General features: G+C 37.3%; 2 long non-coding RNA genes and 1 other non-coding gene across 3 annotated transcripts; 1 reads left to right on the top strand and 2 right to left on the bottom strand.

Moving 5' to 3' along the window:
- Positions 1-3,071: 3,071 nt before the first annotated feature.
- Positions 3,072-3,178, bottom strand: LOC145071515 (small nucleolar RNA R71). The gene has a single exon (XR_013690526.1). It is a non-coding gene; the product is annotated as a small nucleolar RNA R71 (small nucleolar RNA).
- An 8,360-nt stretch (positions 3,179-11,538) lies between these two features.
- LOC145071219 (uncharacterized) lies at positions 11,539-12,160 on the bottom strand. The gene is made up of 2 exons (XR_013690311.1): positions 12,057-12,160; positions 11,539-11,926 (listed from the first exon to the last, which is right to left on the bottom strand). It is a non-coding gene; the product is annotated as an uncharacterized LOC145071219 (long non-coding RNA).
- Positions 12,161-13,129: 969 nt separating this feature from the next.
- LOC145069517 (uncharacterized) lies at positions 13,130-14,220 on the top strand. Its single transcript, XR_013689535.1, has 2 exons — positions 13,130-13,299; positions 13,604-14,220. It is a non-coding gene; the product is annotated as an uncharacterized LOC145069517 (long non-coding RNA).
- The last annotated feature ends 1,834 nt before the right edge of the window (positions 14,221-16,054 follow it).

The raw sequence follows: 16,054 nt of genomic DNA on the forward strand, positions 1-16,054 counted from the left end.
TTTCGTTATTTTTTTTAAAGTTACATGTTTTTTTTTATAAAATTGTCGGTTTAAATTCGAGCTTATTTTTCGATGTATTTTTTTTTAATTTTTTTTATTTTAACTTTATGTACGTTTCCTACGTATGAGACGGGTCATATATAATAACTTTTGTTTGTTAATTTTAAAAAATATATTATATTCGAGATTGTCTATGTTTTGATGTATTTTGTATACATTTTGTGCTTAATTTTATATACATTCCTACGTATCATTTGGGTCATATATAAAAACTTTCGTTTGTTAGCTTAAAAAAATGTAGTATATTCGAGTTTGTCTATGTTTCGACCTAACTTTTGTTTCATGTTTTTTACGTATCAATATTGATTCGAGTTCGTCTATATTTCGACGTAACTTTTTTTTATGTTTCGTGCTTATTTTTATGTACGTGTTTTTTTCATTCATGTTTTTTTACGTCGAAATGCAACTTTTATGACTATAATCACCAAAATTCAACTTACAAAATTCAAGCTTATAATTACGCTTTTATCTATTATATGTGAACAAACTTATACGTAGAAACATACATAAAATATGCACCAAAACGTTTTGCGAAACATATCTTTTTAACGTTTTCGTGCTTTATTTTCTGTACGTTTCCTACTTAGGGTCACATATTATATATTTTTTATTATTTAAACTTTCGTTCGTTAACTTAAAAAAATCTTACTTATTTTTATGCACGTGCTGATATAAATTTGAGTTTTTCTTTTTCTTTATTTTTTATGTTTTGATTTAATTTTTTTGTATGTTTTGGTGCTTATTTTATGTATGTTCCTACGTATAAGTTTGATATTGCCATATTTACACTTATTTTTAGGCAGTATTTAAGTACATTTTTATTAATAAATTGATAATATGTTTAGAATAAAGATACTTATGAGTTTAAATTGTTATTTTCAGTCAATACAAAGGATTTTCGAAGAAAGGGACCAAAGGTGACAAAATGGGGAACATGGGAGGCTTGGAAGACAAGAAAATAATAAATTCACGATAAGAGCTAATTTCACGACGTGGCGATGAAGCCCACGACGTGGCATGGGTGTTCAGAAGATAAGCATCGCGACACGGAGGATTTCCTTGAAGGATACGGATTGCTTGAAGCCCACGACGTGGCGCAACCTGGCCACGACGTGGCGCGAGTTTTTAAGCATTATATAAGTTCTGATGATTATTACGAAAAGGGAGACTTTTGGCAGAAGAAAAAGAGTTCCAGAAGACGAATAAGAACGAAAGAAAGGCTCTGGAAGAGGGTTTTTCAACACCAAAAGTAGTAAAGGTTTATTTTTAGAACATGTCTTTCATTAGTTTTAGCTGTGTTAGTTTAATTACTATGATGAGCAGCTGAGTCTAGCTACTCTTGTTAGCTAGATGAAGCTTTGAACTTATGAATAGTTATATGATTATGGATTAAGCTTAGTTGGTGAAAATTTGCTTGTGTTTGATTTGTATGACCTAGCATGTTAATATTTATTTATCTAATTGTTTAATTACATGTTCTGTGTAGCTTAGTGACCATTAAATTGCATGAACCTGTTTACCTAATAATTTAGTGAACATTGAATTGTTAGAGCTAGGATTGACCAATCTTAGTTAATAATTAGAATAAATAAAGTTTAGCTGTGCTAGAGAACGAGAATTGTGATCATAATTGCGTTTACACAACAAATCTTATATAGCATATTTACAACTATAATTGGTTCTGTGTTTAATTATGTGTGAACATACATGGTTTGACATGAATTAGTTAAATATTGGTAAGATAGAACTATATTACTAATATAATTAAAAACCAACTTAGTAATCCGTAATTGTTAGCTAACCATAAGGGAAAAGTGGATTCAATCTAAACAAGAGTGTGTGTTTTTACTTATTGAATTGGATTTAAGTTCATCTGATCTTGAAAAATCAGATAAAACCCTTTATTAAATCTGTTAATAAATTAGGTTAATTTAATAGTAAGTAAATTAATTAGAACACCGTTCACTGTGATCGACACCCGACTTACCTAAGCTATACTGTAATCTGACTAGGTACACTGCCTATAAGTGCATAGATAGTCTAAGTTTGTTAGGTTATAAATATTAAAATTAGTGGGTACTTTTGTGCACATCAAGTTTTTGGCGCCGTTGCCGGGGAACGGCTTAGTTTGTAGTTTAATTATTTGCATTAAATTAATCGATCCTTCTTGTGGAATCACAGCCACAAAAAGTTAATTTTTCAGCAAAAATAAAAAATTTTTTATAGAGTCCACGACGTGGCCACATACTTGCCACGACGTGGACAGGCAAAATTTTTAATTTTTTTTTTTTTTTTTTGGTAGATAGTTTTTCTTATTTTAGTTCAGTTTTACGTTTTAGTTTAGCAAGTTGCAGGAGTTCATGACCAGAAGCTCAAACACACACTTGGTGCCACCACTGGAAGACCCCGAATCTGCACTTCACAAGAAAAAGACACCCTTGCAAGAATTGAAGTCAGCCTTTTCTAGGAAGTCGGGAAAGAAGACAGGAGAGTCCAGCTCATCAGCGAAGCACAAGAGCAATTTTGAGCATTTGGAACACACACCCGTGCAAACCGAGTCCGAAAGCGATACCGAGCCAGAATTTGAAGAACACACAAGTGAACCCAAGAACGAGCCAAGGAACGAGATGGCAGCGATTGAAGAAATGTCGATGGGAGCATACAAAAAGCGGATCCGAGATGACATGGGTCCTGGGTTAGTCCAACCCGCAATTCCTGCCACTGCCACATTCGAACTAAAGGGACACATATTGACAGCACTGAAGGACATCCCATTCTTCGGGAAGGATCATGAGGATGCTTTTAAGCATCTGGACGAAGTCAACGACATTGCTGATTACTTCAATGTCCCAAATGTCACAAGAAATACAGTCTTGCTTAGGATGCTTCCTATCACTTTCAAAGGAGCTGCTAAGGAGTGGTTAAAAGCACTCCCACCAGGTACAATCACCACTTGGGCTCAAATGCGTGAGCAATTCCTGGACCAGTTCTGCCCGCCATCCAAGATAGCCAAACTCAAGAAGGCGATAGCCAACTTTGAGCAACAAACGGGGGAGTCACTATACGAAGCATGGGAGCGGTACAAGGGCCTACTCAGAAATTGCCCTCAACATGACCTAAATGTGCAGCAAGAGATGTCAATTTTTTATGATGGGGTCAATGTAATGACAAGACAACTCCTTGATTCTCAAGGACCGTTGACAAAGAAAAATCCAAGGGAGGTCAAGGAGCTCATCGAAGAATTCGCGAAACACTCTCGTGAGTACCATAACCCGAGGCAAGACGGAAGTAAAGGCGGTGGAGGGACCCAAACTGAAGAAATTGCAGCTGTCATGGCCATGCTAAATAACATGGATCGCCGGATAACACAAATGGACCAGTCGATACATGCCCTAAGAGTGGGGTGCGAGCGATGCAGTGGTCCACACTTGACCAAGGACTGCAATATGGATGAGTCTGGGAACAGAAAAGCTCAAGTGTGCTACTCTAGTGGGGATAAGTTTGATGACGACTGGAGGAAACCAAAGAAGGAGTGGCTGCCCTATGAAGAGTATAAAAAGCAAAAAGAAGAGAAGTATAGGCAGACAGGTCGAGGCTTTTACCAAAAGGAGCAGCCACCAATCGAGAAGAAAACCGACCTAGAGACCATTTTGATGAAGTTTATGGAGGCTTCGGAAAAGAGACATGATGCCATGGATTCCGCTATCATGGAACAACAAACCTTGATGAAGAACCAGCAAGCCTCCATCCAAAACCTTGAAGTACAACTTGGTCAACTAGCCACTTTAGTCCATGAAAAATTGTCCCCGAAGAATCCCGAAGTAAAAGCCCAATCTCACGTAATGGCCATCGATACTGAAGAAGATACAATATCCGAGTTCCTAGAGGCGTTGGAAGAACAACCGCAGCAGCCCAAGAAATCAAGGATCGAAAATGGAAAGAATGCTGAACCAGGCTCGCCACGACGTGGCACGCCTCTGGCCACGACGTGGCGCAAGTCTGAGCAAAAATCTTTGGAGCCTATTCCAGATTATCATCCACCTATGCCATTCCCCACCCGTGCAGCACTTAGTCAACTGGAGAAGGAACATTTAGAGTTTGTGAAGCATGTGAAAGGGATTCCAATTAATACTCCCTTTGTTGACTCCTTATCCAAAGCTTCCGAGAACCAGAAATTACTGCAAGACTTGATAGATACGCGAAGGCAATTAAAGAAACAGTCTACAGTGATTCTAAGTGAGCAAATTTCAAAAGTTGTGTTGGGAGAAACACCAGAAAAGATGGGGGATCCTGGACGCCTCACTCTTCCATGCGAGTTTGGGAATAAAATGAAGGTTAATGCTTTAGCCGATTCCGGGGCTAGCATTAATCTAATGCCTTTTTCATTTTATCAAAAATTGTAGATTCAGAAGATGAAGGCTACAAAGATGAAGATTCACATGGCGAACCGTTCAGTGACACAACCCCGAGGCATAGTGGAGGATATTTTGGTGAAAATCGGAAAATTTGTTTTTCCAATAGATTTTGTAGTCTTGGATATGAAAGAAGACACGGATGTTCCGATAATCCTTGGTCGGCCATTTCTTAACACTGCTGGTGCCCTGGTTGATATCCGCGAGTCCAAGCTCACTTTGAGGGTTGGAAATGAACAAGAAGTCTTCGGGATAAGAAATGATTTTCAAGAAGATAAAGAAGAAGTGTTCACGATTAATGAGGAGAATGAACTAGAAGAGTTGGAAAAGCTTATGGAAGAAGAGATAAAGGTAGTTCATCAAGCCAAGAGGACAAAACCCAGGGCATCTGTTCCGTATTTGATTGAAGTCATAGCTTACAAGAACCCACCTTCTTGGGTGAGCGAAGAGGACGAGGAAATGACAAGTGATGAAGAGGAAGTCACTTCAAAAGAAACAAGGCCGGAGGTGAAAAAAGAGGGGAACGATATGGAGAGCAAGGAACACACAAAGGGCACAAAACGAAAGCATGAAGAAGATGGAAAAACTAAAAAAGAAAATTCAAAGAAGGCGTATAAAAGGAGAGTTCAAGCTTATAAACGGCGGTTCAAGGAACAAAAGATCCTGGTGGTAGACTCTTCCGAAGAGTCAACGTAGAAGGCACGGAGTCCAGCTCAAGACTCCAAGAAAAAGAAGCGCTTCTCGGGAGGCAACCCGAGTTTGGTTTGCAATTCTCTTTTTTCTATTTATTTTCTTTTTAATTAGGAAAGACATCAATTCATCATCTAAAAAAAACCGGTAATAAGCAGAGAAATAGTTGTAGGGGACTTTAAATAATGAAATATTTGCAAAGAAATTAGTCAATTAGATGAATATTATTAAAAATTGGCATCTGACAGGTCTCACGACGTGGGCATAGCCAGCCACGTCGTGGGCTTAATTATAATTCGCGATCTGAGGAAATTTAAGGTCCACGACATGGGCAAAGCCCGCCACGTCGTGGCCTTTAAAAATCAGGGGGGGACCAATCGCTTAAAACCCTTTGACCGAGAAACCCCTTATCCCCCATTTGGAAGATTGCCGCACTCACGGAAACATCACGACCCTACTGCCAATTTCTTATTATACTTCTAAATTCGTTGCAAGATCTTGCTAATTACTCCATTTGGTACGTGTTTTATTTATTATTTTGCAATTATTTCTTCCAATTTCAAGTTGTCGTGATTAGGGTTAGAATGATTCACGAAATTGGTTGAAACTAGTGTCCGATTTTAGTTTCCATGTTATTTAAAAGTCCATAGAAACAAACCGCAAGAATTATTTTTATGGAAATCGCACGTAAACATGCCCGATTCAGCACCTGGGTTCGACAAGCTCCACGACGTGGCGCAGCCTGGCCACGTCGTGACTTCTGGCAGGCCCTGTTTTATATGTTTTAATGTGTTATTTGTTTGCTGCTTTGCTTTGCTCTTGTTTGCAGAAATGAGACCACGACGAGCTGTCCAGCAGGAAGAGGGCCCGATAGATGTAGCAAGCATACATCCTCTATATCAATTCCCTCAAAACATTCCCCGAACGTTGCTAACAACCTACGAGAATCGACTTGGATGGTTATACAATAGGGAGTTTGCAATAGCCCCAATTATTGATTGGGGATGGCTGGGTAGAGTGGGAATGGTAGTGGAACTGGAACGTTATTGGTCGAAGACTTATGTTGGAGATCAATTTTCGTTCACTTGTCACGGGTGGAGGAATCTTTTCGCCATTCAAGAACCCGTGTTCCGGGAATTGTCGGTAGAATTTTTTTCTACCGTTTGTTTTGAAGAACGCACCCTTGATGTCACCTACAATAGGGCACTTGTGTTTCGTCTTGGAGGTGTATATCGTGAGTGTAGTCTTCGGGAGTTTGCTTGGCGTATGGGACTCTATACGGAAGTGGAGACGCAATCTCCATTTTTTATTCCTTTCTTGCTTGGATGTGTGCGGGATTTTACTCCGGGTACTTTGGATGTGCAGTTTTGGCGGGACATTTCTAACCATGAGTACAACACTCGTGACTCGAGTGAGTCACAAATACGGAATCCTGTGTTCCGATTTTTGCACCGCCTTATCACGTTTTCAATCAATCACAAGCATCATGGTGATAAGGTCCCCATCCAGAATCTATTTTATTTATGGACACTTATTACCCCGGGGGTTTGTTGTGATCTGCCTTATATGTTGGCAAGGTTTATGGGGAAGAAAGCGGCCAATTCTAGGCCTGGGAGCCCGATTACTGGGGGGGCATTTGGTTACTCGCCTGGCTAGGTCATATCAAATTTTGAACCCTGACTTTGTGAGGAATCTCACTCGATTCCCGGACACAGACTTGACCATTCAAGTCTTGGGTGTGATGCGCGCGGTGGTGAATATCGGGGGTCGTTTTGTTATACCACCGACCGATGACGAACAGGAGGAAGTGCAGCCGGGACAGCAGCCACCAGCTAGGCCGAGGCGTCGGAATGTGCGGGCTAGAGGGGAGGTCGAACGAGAGCGTGCTGCTTCGCAGTATGTGCAAGGAGTGCCCACCGACCCTTTTCAGAGTCGGGTGGGAACATATTTGGATAATCTACGAGGTCATGCTATTTACCATACCCAGCTTACTGAGGGTATCTATTCACATTTGGGTGTGACCCGACCACCTTCTATGCCACCACAATATCCCTATTTTCCGACATGGGAGGAGCTATGGCGTCCGCAAGATGATGGAGCAGGGCCGAGTGGAGCACAAGATCATGATGATGATTGATTTTATTTCTTTTGTTCTGTTTTTGAGTAGTTTTTTTTTATGTTAACTTTAGTGTGTGATGTAAAACTTTATTAAGACTATTATGTTACTTTATTTTTCTTTTGGGTTGATCTAATTTTTCAGATTAGCGTTGGAATTCTAAGGAGCATAGAAGGTTAACTTTCGAGTCGTGTTTGTCTAGTCAAAGAAGTTAAGAGTCGTGAGTCAGAACCACAATTCAAGATAAGTGTGGGGTCTACTAGGAGAGAGGTTATAGTTGGGAAATATAGAAGCGTCGGAAACCAGTTAGCCATTGGTCAAAGCTGCTAGAGTAATTACAGCAAACAACTCATTTTCTGCTGAGGTTCAGTTTCCACGACGTGGACTCCTTGTGCCACGTCGTGGCGCTCTTGCAATTTATAGTAGTTTAGCTTTTTTGGTGTTTGCGGTTTCAACCCATATCACGACGAGATCCAGTTTATCATTGCCCCATTTTTCCTTACAAATACACACTTTGACGAATTGACGTTTCGAGTTCGGTTCGTGGTTTATTTACGTATTCAACCAGTTTTCCACCGAGTTTCTATTTTTGGAAGTCCAATTGTACATTGTCCACGCTTTTGGAGATGCTCACGCCACTATCCCAGGGGAGTCTGTTCCTTTTTCTCCCTTGTCTTTAATTTTGATTTGTTTTATACATACAATGAGGGCATTGTATGAAATAAGTGTGGGGTAGGGGTAGAAAAAGTAAATTGCTAGAAAATTTGGAAAATTAAAATTAATTGAATCTAGTACTAATAATTTGAGCTATAATTGCTAGTATTATGCGGGATGATCCGATGAAAGTTCAAATGTTTAGTTGAGCCAATACACGTTATAGTGCATTTGTGGTCTCCCTTATTTTAGTGAAATCATGGAACAAAAACATAACCCCGCTTGGTTTGAGGGATGCAATATGTTTAGCAGCCTAAACCTGAAATGTATCCAGGAAAATTATTATCATTAACCAATAAAGGTTGAGGTTGAGCGCCTCTGCTTAAGCATGTAGGGTTTTGAGTGGAAAAAAAAAAAAGAGAGAGAATTACGAGTAAAGTTTGAAGAATTTTGGAGCAAATAAAGTGAAGATCAAAAGATCAAAATTCTGAAGAAATCCAAAAAGTTGAAGATACCCAAAAATCAAATCAAACAAAGGTGGTGAATTCAAAGAAACTAAAGATCAAATGTCAAAGAAATGAAGAATTCAAATAGAGCTCCATAGTGGTATCGAAAAATTGTAATTCTAGTTTATGTACGCTTAGGTTGCTCAACTAAAAATACCTTGAGGTTAGGAGGTTTTCTGCGGATGGATTCGGAGGGTTGCATAAAATGAGCATTGTTCGGAAAAAGTGGGTGAGTGTTTATGAAGATTGTGAGTATTTAAAGTATGGGGGGTACTTTAGGAGAATTCTAGACACAAATGCATGCGTTGAGGTTTTGGCATAATGGCTGAACTAGAGTCGGATTGTTCTGTGTAGTTTTAGTAATTAAGAATTAAGTTGAAATTTGCTTGAGGGCAAGCAAAACCTAAGTGTGGGGTATTTTGATATTGCCATATTTACACTTATTTTTAGGCAGTATTTAAGTACATTTTTATTAATAAATTGATAATATGTTTAGAATAAAGATACTTATGAGTTTAAATTGTTATTTTCAGTCAATACAAAGGATTTTCGAAGAAAGGGACCAAAGGTGACAAAATGGGGAACATGGGAGGCTTGGAAGACAAGAAAATAATAAATTCACGATAAGAGCTAATTTCACGACGTGGCGATGAAGCCCACGACGTGGCATGGGTGTTCAGAAGATAAGCATCGCGACACGGAGGATTTCCTTGAAGGATACGGATTGCTTGAAGCCCACGACGTGGCGCAACCTGGCCACGACGTGGCGCGAGTTTTTAAGCATTATATAAGTTCTGATGATTATTACGAAAAGGGAGACTTTTGGCAGAAGAAAAAGAGTTCCAGAAGACGAATAAGAACGAAAGAAAGGCTCTGGAAGAGGGTTTTTCAACACCAAAAGTAGTAAAGGTTTATTTTTAGAACATGTCTTTCATTAGTTTTAGCTGTGTTAGTTTAATTACTATGATGAGCAGCTGAGTCTAGCTACTCTTGTTAGCTAGATGAAGCTTTGAACTTATGAATAGTTATATGATTATGGATTAAGCTTAGTTGGTGAAAATTTGCTTGTGTTTGATTTGTATGACCTAGCATGTTAATATTTATTTATCTAATTGTTTAATTACATGTTCTGTGTAGCTTAGTGACCATTAAATTGCATGAACCTGTTTACCTAATAATTTAGTGAACATTGAATTGTTAGAGCTAGGATTGACCAATCTTAGTTAATAATTAGAATAAATAAAGTTTAGCTGTGCTAGAGAACGAGAATTGTGATCATAATTGCGTTTACACAACAAATCTTATATAGCATATTTACAACTATAATTGGTTCTGTGTTTAATTATGTGTGAACATACATGGTTTGACATGAATTAGTTAAATATTGGTAAGATAGAACTATATTACTAATATAATTAAAAACCAACTTAGTAATCCGTAATTGTTAGCTAACCATAAGGGAAAAGTGGATTCAATCTAAACAAGAGTGTGTGTTTTTACTTATTGAATTGGATTTAAGTTCATCTGATCTTGAAAAATCAGATAAAACCCTTTATTAAATCTGTTAATAAATTAGGTTAATTTAATAGTAAGTAAATTAATTAGAACACCGTTCCCTGTGATCGACACCCGACTTACCTAAGCTATACTGTAATCTGACTAGGTACACTGCCTATAAGTGCATAGATAGTCTAAGTTTGTTAGGTTATAAATATTAAAATTAGTGGGTACTTTTGTGCACATCAAAGTTTGTTCACATATAATAGATAAAAACGTAATTATAAACTTGAATTTTGTAAGTTGAATTTTGGTGATTATAGTCATAAAAGTTGCATTTCGACATAAAAAAAACATGAATGAAAAAAACACGTACATAAAAATAAGCACAAAACATAAAAACAATTACGTCGAAATATAGACGAACTCGAATCTATATTGATACGTAAAAAACATGAAACAAAAGTTAGATCGAAACATAGATAAACTCGAATATACTACATTTTTTTAAGCTAACAAACGAAAGTTATTATATATGACCCGAATGATACGTAGGAATGTATATAAAATTAAGCACAAAATGTATAAAAAATACATCAAAACATAGACAATCTCGAATATAATATATTTTTTAAAATTAACAAACGAAAGTTATTATATATGACCAGTCTCATACGTAGGAAACGTACATAAAGTTAAAAAAAAAAATACATCGAAAAATAAGCTCGAATTTAAACCGACAATTTTATAAAAAAAAAACATGTAACTTTAAAAAAATAATGAAAGAAAGTTCTAAATTATAACCGAAACGTTGATCACCTTAAATTATACTGACAAATATATTAAAATAAACACGTAAAAACAGTTTTTTTAGGTTAGCGAACAAAAGCTATTAATAAGAAACAAATTATATATAATACGGGTTTAAACACGAAAATTTAGAAAATAGAGGGGTGAAAGTAACATTTTTCAAAGTTCAAAGTGAAGGGTTCAAAGTGATATTTTAAAAAGTAAATGGGTGGAAAAATCACAAACTCATAAACATAAAATATAGAAAAAAAATACATAAATGGTCCCTATGGTTTACCCATAGTCACAAACCCAGTCCCTGCTACTTGAAAAGACCAAAATACCCTTACACTAACGGATGAACAGTAACGACGTCAGCAAAAAGGGCCATTGATGCAAGTTTTGGAAACAACAGGGACCATGTTCATCAAAAAAAATTAGCAGGGACTGACTTTGTGACTTTTGGCAAACCATAGGGGCCATTTTTGTAATTTTGTCTTATATATATGATAAATACAATCATTAAGATATCATCTATAAGAGTTTTTTTTTTTTTCATTTAGTAGATATAAAAAAAATTCAGAAATTTTTTTAAACTTTAAACCTATTAGCGAAAAAGTTATTTATGATTGTTTATTTTCAAAAAAAATCTTAAAATTTTCAGAAAAAACTTGAAAACCTGCATTGGCGGGGAACAATAGTTTTTTTGCAAGGATTTCCAGGTTTTTTGCGTTAAAATGAAAAAAAAATCAAAAAAAAAACTTTTGCCAGAACCAAATTTCAGGGACTTTAATGTAAATTTCTATAAAAAAAAGACAAAATTGCAAGAATGGTCCCTGTAGTATGTCCAAAAATGCTACTTTGGGCCAAACAGGTTTTGACTAGCACCAATAGTCCAAAAGTTATCATTTTGTTGCGGTTTTGGTCCAAAACAGTTTAAAAAATCTAAAAGTGACGGATTTGCCCTTTTCCATTTGTTTTTTGTTTTTCTCTTTGTTATTTAATTATTTTATAACTAAAAAATATATAAAAAAATAAAAGAAAATATTTCTCTCTCTCTCTCTCTCTCTCTCTCTCAAGATAACAGCCAACATACCCTCTCTTCCATCATCTTCCTCAACGAGCTCTCCATCAAAAACACATCAGAGTCTCTGCTATTTTTCCTCCAAATTAAAACCCACTTCCATCTTCATCCCTTTCCCCTAAGAACAAGAACAAAATAACTCAAAGTCAGAAACCCTACAAGTTGAAGCAGAAAAAGATGAATCAATTACCGACCCAAATAATCAATTCGTCAAATTACAAACATCTTCTCAAAACCCAGACCCTTACCTCGAAGGAAAATTCACTCTCCAGAAAAATCGTCGGTCTTCCTAGCACCTTTCGTCCTTTCCCCTACCATCACTAACACTGAACCCGAACAACCTGAATCTGAAATAGAACAACACGAAACCCTAATTATCAATATTACAGAATTCGAAACCGAATATAAAGGATATGAAGAATATGAAGAAAATCAACAATGATGGTTCCATAATAGCATCGTCGGTGGTGGAAGGGGTTGCTCCATCGGCTTCTGCTGCTTCGTTTCTTGCTGTTCCAACGAACTTAACGAGAGGGAGAGCAGGGAGGTAAGAGCTTTCAAAATAGAAATTTGGGGTTTGATTTTATAGATGAAGGTGAAGAAATCTAGGTCAAAATAGAAATTTAGGTTTGATTAGGGAAGAGAGATAGGCATGAAGGAAAGAGATGGGGAGATGGGGTTTATAGTGACGTGAAAGAGGGTGATCAACAAGAAATCAAGAACATAAGGGAGGAGTTGTGAGTGGTTTCCAGTGAGGCTACCTTACTGGTGGTTGTGGGTGGCAATTCGGTGGTTGTGGGCGGCGACTGGTAACGATGAACTTGTCTTCTTTGGTAATAACATGTGCTTCATCAAGATGGTTGATGGAGTAATGGAGTTCCATCAGTGTGTGTATGTGTGTATTTTGGGGAAGAATACAATCACGTAAAAGCGAGAGAGAGAGAGAGAGAGAGAGAGAGAGAGAGAGAGAAAAGAGAGAGAGTGTGTGAGAGAGAGAAAGTGAGAGAGAGAGAGAAAGAAAGAAAGAGATGTGTATTTTCTTTTTTATTTTTCTTAAATTATAAAAGTATTTATATAAATAAATAAACTGAACAAACAAAATCCAAGGGCAAAATCGTCATTACAAAAAAGTTTAAAGTAAATTGGACCAAAGTGGCAAGAAAATGAAAAACTTTGGACCATAAATGCTAGTCGAAACCTGTTTGGCCCAAAGTGGCAATTTCGACCTAACCACAGGGACCATTCTTGCAATTTTGTCTAAAAAAAAATATATACAAAGATTACACCAGATAGTACCAAAGGCTAACAAACTAGAAAGAGATAAATCTATTTGAAAAATAAATCTATAATTTAAAAGGATCTTCATGATCTTCTTCGTGAACATCCCTAATACAAATAACCCCTCACCTCTTCATACCTTTCTGCAATTCCCACTCAAACAACGAAAGTCTAAACCCTCATCCTCTCCTCCCTGCTCTTCATTATTCCACTGTATGGTTCTTTAATTCATCTGCATTCAATCATTTTCATGTTTATGAACGCATTTCCTTTTTCATATTCATCTGCACTCGATCCTTTTGGTTTATTAAAAGCATTTCCTTTTTCATATATATATATGTTTTAGTGATCGTCTGTTGATTTTATCTTCCATTTTCATTATTTACTTTCGATTTCGTTTCCCTTAGTCTGCTTTCCTTTACTGTTGCTGTTCGTTTAAGCATTTTGAAACCCTGTTCACCAGGTTCACGTTTTCATCAGTTCGTAATGCTTTTTGCTCTGTTTGTCTTTCTTACAGATCACTGAAGATGCCGAAAAGATCTGAAATTTCCAGTTCATCTGCCCCAAAAGCGATGTCAGGCTACGCTTACGCCGGACCTATATCTACTGTGAAAACAACTGTGGGCCAAGGCAGTTTCGAGAACAAATCACAAGTAAGTTTTAGCGACAAGCAGACCGGGTCCTATGGCCGAGCAACGGCGACTGAGAAGGCGTCCACCGGAAACTTTCAGTGGCAGAACGGGAAGAGTGGCACCAGGAGTGAATACAAGGAAAGCTCTACTGTCAGAATCGGAGACCGGAGTGGGTACACAGAGGTTTACAGCGAGCAGAGGGTTCGCAATGTGAATTTCAACAACAATGGCAGCAAGAACATCATATCCTACGACAATGGCGATGGTGGTAACTATGGTGGGTATGGGTATGGACATGATTATGATTGTGATTATTAGATCTTGGTTGATTCTTGTGTTTTTATCTGGGTAATGGGTAGGTTTTAGGTTTATGAGAATCTGATCTCGAATAAAGTTTCTGCTGATCTTTATCTGTTAGAAGTTAGAACTTAGAAGCATATCAGTATGTGCTAATGTTTGCTTTTGAAATGATCATATTTTGATTTCTTGATTTTTGCTAAAATTGTGTAGTATCATCACGAATTCTTCCAAAGGCTATATAATATCTGTGATAAAATACCTTGCTGATTCGATGAAGCCGAAAATGAACACTTCAAAGAAACCCATCGAGCTCTCTTTGAAATTGTAAAACAAAAGTTAAATTTCATCGGTAGTGATTAGTGAAACAAGGAACTTTGATACATGAGTACAAAAACATAAGCGAAAATCAAAATAATATTTTAACAAAGTTCTTTAATATTTAAAGTCAGTAAATCTTAAAAACCTAATATAACTAAAATTACAACATATCGCTCAATGGATATTTGACAAAAAAGTTGTTTTGTTGATACTTGATCACTAACGCAAGCTTATTACATGCTTTAGCCATTTCAAATGTTCAATTAAAAATTTCTATTGAGAGATTCTTCATCTTTCTCTATTACCACGAATTGATAATCCTATTGGCATAGATAAAATAAAGAGAGATTTATAAATCAACACTTTTTTTTAATTGGGTTAATGTTATTATAGCCCCTGTCACTCGGGTCGGTTCAAGAGAAAAATATGTTCGACATGGCTGGTTCAACATATTTAAGGTAGGTCATTCAAAATATTTAAGATAGGTCATAAATTTATCTTATATATATAACTTGTTGGAAATTTTTTAATTTTAGGTGGGTCAAATGACCCACCTTCAAACAAAGTAGCCTGCCACTAATTATAACCCAACCAATTATCATGATCTCTTTTAAATGATATCTCATGTTATTTTTTTGGATAGTTTAAGGGCATAAACTCTATTTTAACCTGTTTAAAAAAGACATTTACTTGCAATTACCGGTTTCCTTGATGATGTGGTTTTTTATCACTAAAAACATTAATGAAACGACCCAAAAATACGACCTAAAAATTTAATTTTTCGATATAACTAAAAACCATAATCTGAGTGTCATATCATAAAACCATACGTGATATATCTCAACATAACAAAACACTGTGCGGAAAACTGTATCATATCTATGTTATATCAAATCAAAAACTAAATCAACTCCCAGGATAAAAGATGAAGTTGTGGTGTGTGCGATGCCATCATCCCGAGCTCTTCCCTCTGCTTGCGGAAGTACCTGAAACCAAAACTGAAACTGTAAGCACGAAGCTTAGTGAGCTCCCCCAAACTACCACATACCATACAATACATAAATAAAGCACATACTGGGCCTTGCCCACTGCATCAGACCGAAGTCTGGAACTAGCTGCATCGGACCGAAGTCCGGAACTGACTGGGACCTTGTCCCCTGCATCGGACCACAGTCTGGAACTAACTGCATCGGACCGAAATCCGGAACTGACTGCATCGGACCGAAGTCCGGAACTAACTGCATCGGACCGAAGTCCGGAACTGACTTATCATGGCATAGCATAAAACATAACAACTATTATAATCACATATACTGCATACTGCATCGGAACAGAGTCCGGAACACATAACACAAACATGCGTGTATCACAAAGACATCAAGCACTCTAACGACTGCATCAGACCAAAGTCCGGAACTGATGATAATTAAACGGGTCGGCATTGTGGCCGTAGACCCGTTCCTACTGAAGGGAAACTCACCTCGTGAACTGGCTGCTGAGTGTATGGCTCTGGAAGCTAACTGCTGCTGCTCCGGTATCTCCCCGGCTACAAGTCCATAAACACACTCAATCAAATACTAAACACTGTACTGGGTAAAATGACTCTCGGTCAAAGTCAACTCTCGGTTGACCTGACTCGCCGAGTTGGGCCGCCAACTTGCCGAGTCCCTATTCTCACTCCTCGACCCTACTCGCTGCTACTCGTCGAGTATGGCATC

Source organism: Lactuca serriola, chromosome 8 (assembly GCF_051521515.1).
Source record: "Lactuca serriola cultivar US96UC23 chromosome 8, Lser_US96UC23_V15, whole genome shotgun sequence".
NCBI classification, from domain to species: Eukaryota; Viridiplantae; Streptophyta; class Magnoliopsida; order Asterales; family Asteraceae; genus Lactuca; species Lactuca serriola.